General features: G+C 33.5%; 1 protein-coding gene across 4 annotated transcripts in view; it reads right to left on the reverse strand.

Moving 5' to 3' along the window:
- Positions 1–7,500, reverse strand: part of LOC137646440 (inter-alpha-trypsin inhibitor heavy chain H2-like) — a 572,711-nt gene that overhangs the window by 564,154 nt on the left and 1,057 nt on the right. The gene's annotated exons all lie outside the window — the stretch shown is intronic.

The raw sequence follows: 7,500 nt of genomic DNA on the forward strand, positions 1-7,500 counted from the left end.
CCTGTATATATATATATATATATATATATATATATATATATATATATATATATATATATATATATATATATATGCACACACACACACACACACACACACATATATATATATATATATATATATATATATATATATATATATATATATGCACACACACACACATATATATATATATATATATATATATATATATATATATATATATATATCTGTATATAATTCATATCACTTGGACCACAGAATGTGGGCCAATAATTCGTTTTTATAAACTCTACGACACTGCTACTTATGATTTCAAGTCCTCTTGGTGACTAAGAAAGCTTTTAAAGAGAGGAACGTGGAAAAAAAATTATTTCAAGATTTTACTCATTTCGATGTTTAGCAAGCTTCCGATTGTGTGTATCTTTAGACATCTGACAGATGTTTACAGAAAAATTGTTGTGGCAATAAATTACAAATGGGTCAAACATTATTGCCATTAGATGCCTCGTATACTGTTTCCTCTCATAGCAAAAAGAAAATAAAAAATAAATGACAACACGCTACATTGTTACGGACGACAAACAACGCAATTTAAACCAACCAATTACACTTAGAGCTCGGAAAAACAAACAAGACACTAGAATATACAAACAGTTTAATCAGAGACATCCATGCTACTTAACTTTATAAAAACAAGGGGTTTTCTCTAGTGTTTGGGCCAGGCTGATACATACATATTGAATGTCTCAGGTTAGTTGTTAAACAATTGAATGCAAGCCCACATATTGAATGTCTCAGGTTAGTTGTTGAACAATTGAATGCAAGCCCACATATTGAATGTCTCAGGTTAGTTGTTAAACAACTGAATGCAAGCCCACATATCGAATGTCTCAAATCAGTTGTTAAACAATTGAATGCAAGCCCACATATTGAATGTCTCAGGTTAGTTCTTAAACAATTGAATGCAAGCCCACATATTGAATGTCTCAGGTTAGTCGTTAAACAATTGAATGCAAGCCCACATATTGAATGTCTCAGGTTAGTTCTTAAACAATTGAATGCAAGCCCACATATTGAATGTCTCAGGTTAGTTCTTAAACAATTGAATGCAAGCGCACATATTGAATGTCTCAGGTTAGTCGTTAAACAATTGAATGCAAGCCCACATATTGAATGTCTCAGGTTAGTTCTTAAACAATTGAATGCAAGCCCACATATTGAATGTCTCAGGTTAGTTCTTAAACAATTGAATGCAAGCCCACATATTGAATGTCTCAGGTTAGTCGTTAAACAATTGAATGCAAGCGCACATATTGAATGTCTCAGGTTAGTCGTTAAACAATTGAATGCAAGCCCACATATTGAATGTCTCAGGTTAGTCGTTAAACAATTGAATGCAAGCCCACATATTGAATGTCTCAGGTTAGTTCTTAAACAATTGAATGCAAGCCCACATATTGAATGTCTCAGGTTAGTTCTTAAACAATTGAATGCAAGCCCACATATTGAATGTCTCAGGTTAGTCGTTAAACAATTGAATGCAAGCCCACATATTGAATGTCTCAGGTTAGTTCTTAAACAATTGAATGCAAGCCCACATATTGAATGTCTCAGGTTAGTTCTTAAACAATTGAATGCAAGCGCACATATTGAATGTCTCAGGTTAGTCGTTAAACAATTGAATGCAAGCCCACATATTGAATGTCTCAGGTTAGTCGTTAAACAATTGAATGCAAGCCCACATATTGAATGTCTCAGGTTAGTTGTTAAACAATTGAATGCAAGCCCACTCATGTTTAAACGCTCGCTAAGCCGATCTGAGCCACCATCGGAATACCTCTTTCAATTGGGTAATACATTAAAACCGAAACAGATGTCTAGTGTGCAACAATACGAAGTACAGTCACTCATATAAGTTTATGGGTGTCCGAGTGTTTGAGAGAGATTTATCCTCCACACCTTTCTGGACGACAGATGTCTGGCAGCGCGAGACCGGTCAAATATTCAACTATACAGTTGACCGTTTTCGCGCTCAGAGACACCTGTCGTCCAGAAAGGGGTGAAATGGTAATCTCTCTTAAATACACGGACATCCATCAACTTATAAGGGTGACTGTACATGGGATTCATTTCAGTTTTAGAGTTTCAGAAGAACACTCATACATACACACGCACGCCTATTTCCCTTTTCTACTTCCTACGAAATTTCTTGAATTGCGATTTGATGATCAACTACTATATAAACAATAAGTAAACGAAGCAATCCCAAGAAAATAGTATTACAAGTAACGACATGAATTTAAACCCACCCATAAGTGTTATCCGTGTTTCAAACGGAACTGGAAACCATGTAAATTTACTTCAATAAATTTTTTAAAAATTTTAGAACTTATTTTTTTAACTGATTCGAGTAAATTTAAAATCCGTAAGCACAATATCAATAAGGATTTTCAGAAGAAACAAGGGCTTTATAAAACTGATTAAAAAAATTAGTTCGTGCAAGTTTAAAGCAACCTTAGTACTATACCAATGTATGGATAGTTAATTGTGATGCCTTGGAATACGAGGAGACATAATGACATTATTGAGTTTGAAATTGATTGGTAATGTTTATTATTACGGTGATTTGTCAAGATACTTTATGTATTAAATGTCATTTTTTTTTCTTAAGAACAAACTCATCAGTTTAAGATGTGGTGCAAAGTGGAGGATAAATGTTGGTATTTAAAACAAGGCTAATTGCAGAACGAGGTAAACAAGTCATTAAAAGATACACGAGTGCCAGTTGCACTTAAACTATTCAGGGTACAGTGCGAAGTACTTTGTCTGCCTTAAGACTTCCATAAGATCACATTGGGCATGTAAGCAGAAAATGAAAAAAAAAAAATGCGTGTCAGCAATGCGCCTCTGAATTGTGAAAGAAAAGTGTTGCTGAAGCTTTACAACCTACTTGCGAGTTCGGTGAGAAAGTGACAAAGAGAAAGACAAATAGAAAGAGACAGCAATGACATGAGCCGTAGGTTACCTTAGCGTGTAGTTCTCAATGATGGATAATAAAACACGTCCCCGCGGCCTGTGCAAGGAGGAAAAATAATGGATACCGTCTCCATAGCTACTTTTCTGTAGCCTTTAATAACGAAATTCTGAACATATTCCTTGAGTAATGTAAAAAAAAATAATGATTCCTTTCTATTACAGATTTAGCATTTCCATTCTTGCTTATACTCGTATTTAGCAAACAAAACAGCAATTGCTAAAGGAGTTAGGATAAAAGAAAACATTGGCCTACCACTACCCTGAACGATTCTGAAGGGACAGAATACTGTACTGAGAAAAGTCGTTAACATATATATATATACACACTCATAACAACGTCAGCATTAAGGTTTCGATGTAAAGCCCTACTACAAGTGTTATAATGTCAGAAAATATTAAGTAAATTACTACGAAACATTTGTCGGCCTAGCAGTACCAGCTGAACTCGGTTGAGTCCCTTGTTAGGCTGGAGGAACGTAGAGAGTAGAGGTCCCCTTTTTTGTTTCATTTGTTGATGTCGGAAGTGCCTTGGTATATGTATGCATTAGTCAAAAATAAAGGGGAGGGGGAGGAGACTGACAACCCAAAGAGCTTTCATATACTAAGAATCAGTCTAATGATGATTACAACGTCATGCGTATAGCAGAGTACTGATTCTTTATTTTATACCATAGAAAATGACATTTTGGAGAAAAAACATTAATTAGGTTCGTCACCCCTCATAATTTCATATTAAACTCAGTATTTTCCGTATTATTCACCTCACTTCGGACAATGAATTTTAAACTTCTTAATTGTTTTGCATAAGATGGTGTGTGAATACAACAGCGGCGATCCAACTAATACAGGTATATGAAATCACCAGCACACGCACACTAATACATATGTATATATATATATATATATATATATATATATATATATATATATATACACTGTATATATATATATATATATATATATATATATATATATATGTGTGTGTGTGTGTGTGTGTGTGAATTTAGAGTTGTGCAATTACTAAATATGTTGTAGGCTTATCATTAGATACGTCTATTTTCTGCCTAACATCATATTCTATGCCTATGAAATTAATTGTTTTATTCCTTAGAAATGGAAAAGAAATCGAACTAGCTTAAATATAAAAGCCTCGGACTAGCAGAATCCAATATTCTATAAACTGAGAAATGGCAGAATGAGATAAACAGTTTATTAAAAGATACACGTGTGTCAGTTGTAGCAAAACTATTCGAAGTTTAGTATGGACTAGGGAGTCTGATACTTCTACACACTTTCTATAGAATTAAACATACTACTGATACCTCTATACACCTTTTTATAGAATTAAATCTACTAAGAGGATTTGAAATTCAATTAACGTATAACGACAAAAAAAATCGATTTTAAAGATTGCGGTTAGACCTAACTTTTACATGTTTCTAACATCCTCACACAAAGGCTTTGATAAACTATATTATTATTATTATCATCATTATCATTACTATCCAAGCTACAACCCTAGTTGGAAAAGCAAGATGCTATAAGCCCAGGGGCTTCAACAAGGAAAAATAGCCCAGTGAGGAAAGGAAATAAGGAAATAAATAAATGAAGAGAACAAATTAACAATTAAATCATTCTAATAAAAGTAACAACGTCAAAACAGACATGTCATATATAAACTATTAACAACATCAAAAACAAATATGTCATAAATAAACTATAAAAAGACTCATGTCCGCCTGGTCAACAAAAAAGCATTTGCTCCAACTTTGTTTTAAAATGGCGGCAGTTTCTCGCACAACATTAGTATTTCCAAATCTTGCTTTCAGAATTATTGGTAAATAAGTGGTCTTACGTTTTGATTGTAAGTTGTTTGGATTGTGTGATGTATGCATATGATTCATCAAATTTAAGTTCACCAAAAAGTATATAAATTATTGTTTTTGAGTGACTAAAAATTAAAATCAAGATGTGTGATGTTGAAAATTGTTAAATTAGATGAATTTGTTTATAGATAAATGCAATTAAATGTGATTATACTGTAAATATTGTGATTATAAAGAATATGTAATTTAACTTTTTAATAAGAAGATAAAAAAAATTAAGTCCTAAGTTACAGCGCTGGGACCGAGAAGGATATTCAGCACAGGAGTGTAATTGGTGGTGGTGGGATACTTTCAAGTTAAATGTGGATGAATTCCTAGGTGATAGAAAGGAAATGGGAACAAAAATCAAATTATTATTATTATTATCATTATTACTATCCAAGCTACAACCCTAGTTGGAAAAGAAGATGCTATAAGCCCAGGGGCCGCAATAGGGAAAAATAGCCCAGTGAGGAAAGGAAATATGGAAATAAATAAATGAAGAGAACAAATTAACAATAAATCATTCTAAAAAAGGCAACAACGTCCAAACAGATGTCATATATAAACTATAAAAACTCATGGATGGCGAAAAAAGGGTTCAGCCAATGAATAGGCAGAGGCACTTTTACTAACGGCCTACATATACCGCATGAGGTTTATCGATAATGTTGTCCCCAACAAGAATCAAGGCTCTGCTAACTGTCCTGACTTTCTACATTCCTGCGTTCATGAAAAATAAAACTGCAAAATATGATATATTCGAAATTAGCACCGGAGTTTCTAATTGTTTTATGTGAGTAAGTTCCGAAAAAAATCAATAGTACTTATAAAGCCAATGAAATTACAATGGGAAAAGGGTTTCCATAAAGAATTTATATAATTTTGATGAGATTTTCATAAATAATTTATTAAATTTTGAATACAACATTCGTTTCCGTCAAATATAAGAGGTTGATCAATTACACAAATACACCTTAAGCTACAATAACTAAAAGGACCACGAAGGAAATATATATCCATAGACTCAGGGTATGTTTTGGGAGGTACATAGTGGACAACGAATAATCAAAATGAGTAAGAAAGCAAATATCGTTTCCCAAGACTTATGAAGCCTAGACCAGGTCGGTGGGGTGCTTCAGTGGAGCCCACAGCAATAATTAAAGGTCTATAATCTATAGACCTTGCTTCCCAGTACATTTCTTTAGATCATCTATGGTCCCTATGTTAGGTTAGGAGGTATTCACGGGTAAGCCCCTGACAAATACGACTAGGCACCCAAGATTAAGACGCATCTTTTATTTCTTGTATTTTTTGTATTTTCCTTCGATAGAATAGTTGTTTTCTACTGTAATCCCTCAATCATTGTTAGTCTCAAGGAGGCGTTGAAGTAGCTTTACCCTCTATATCTTGAATGTCAGATTTATCTAATAAAACAAAACAATATCTTACATTTAACTCTAATATTAGTTTTCTATAGTACACTACCCTGGCTAAAATTACATTATGATGTACCAAACAACTAACAATTAGCCTTCGTTACATTATCTGAAAGTGTTTTCTTCATAACAGGTCTAATTAAGCCACTAAAATTTGTGTGAAATATACACACAATTTTCAGTATTATATTAACTTTTTCCCATCTTTACCAATCAAAGGTAAGAACTATTTGCAATAGTCAAATATCGATTTAGATCAAGTGCTTATGCATTCAAATTCTGGATGAGGACTGCATTCAGATTGCGTTAAGCAAAATCTATAAATGGCGAGCACTGGAGAGCAAGGCATCAGTCTAGGCCTGTTATTAAGTTAGGCCAGATCAAGATTCAAAGACAGACTGCATTAAATTCGGTTGGGTGAAGGAAGTTTAAGCACACTGGATCGGTACAGTAATTGCAATCGATATAAGCAAATTATTTGATTTTTTTTAGGATGATATCAACCAGTTTAAATTATCCAACGATATAATTATAAATCATTAGTTATTCTAGAATATGCCCCTATTAAATTTAGGGTAAGATATGAATATTATGTTGGTAACACAAGTTTGTGTTGGTATGATAAGCTACATAACGTTATGCCTGAATAAACTAGAACTAAAAACAAATGTTAACACAAGACACATGAGTGACAAACATAGGCTATCTGAACCAAGAACAAACAGTAAATTTGGTGAAAGGGCTTTTAGCTACTGTGCGCCTAGACACTATAATAAACTGCCAACTGAAATGAAGGACCTAAAGGGAGCAATTGAATTTAAGAAGAAACTAAAGACATTACTTTTCACAAGATCATATGATTTGGAAGATGCTACAATCAAAGAATAGTTATAATGAAAATGTTTCGTTAGATGATTAATATGGACCCGCCCGAGAAGTAGTTCACTCGACTTCAGTGGAGGGTTGGATTTAAACCCAAAACAAGTAACAAGCTGTTATAATGTTAGACTAAGATACAGGTAGTTTGGTCGACTACATGGCACCACGTGCAAGAGTTCGTTCCCCTCCTTTGGAATGTAGACTATAGCGTCTGTCACGCCGACCAAAGGGGGAAAATACTAGGCTATTATTTTCACTTTATTCTATCAATAGGGAATGATACCTCACTTATTACAAGA

The sequence above is a fragment of the Palaemon carinicauda genome, chromosome 1 (assembly GCF_036898095.1).
Source record: "Palaemon carinicauda isolate YSFRI2023 chromosome 1, ASM3689809v2, whole genome shotgun sequence".
Lineage (NCBI taxonomy): Eukaryota > Metazoa > Arthropoda > Malacostraca > Decapoda > Palaemonidae > Palaemon > Palaemon carinicauda.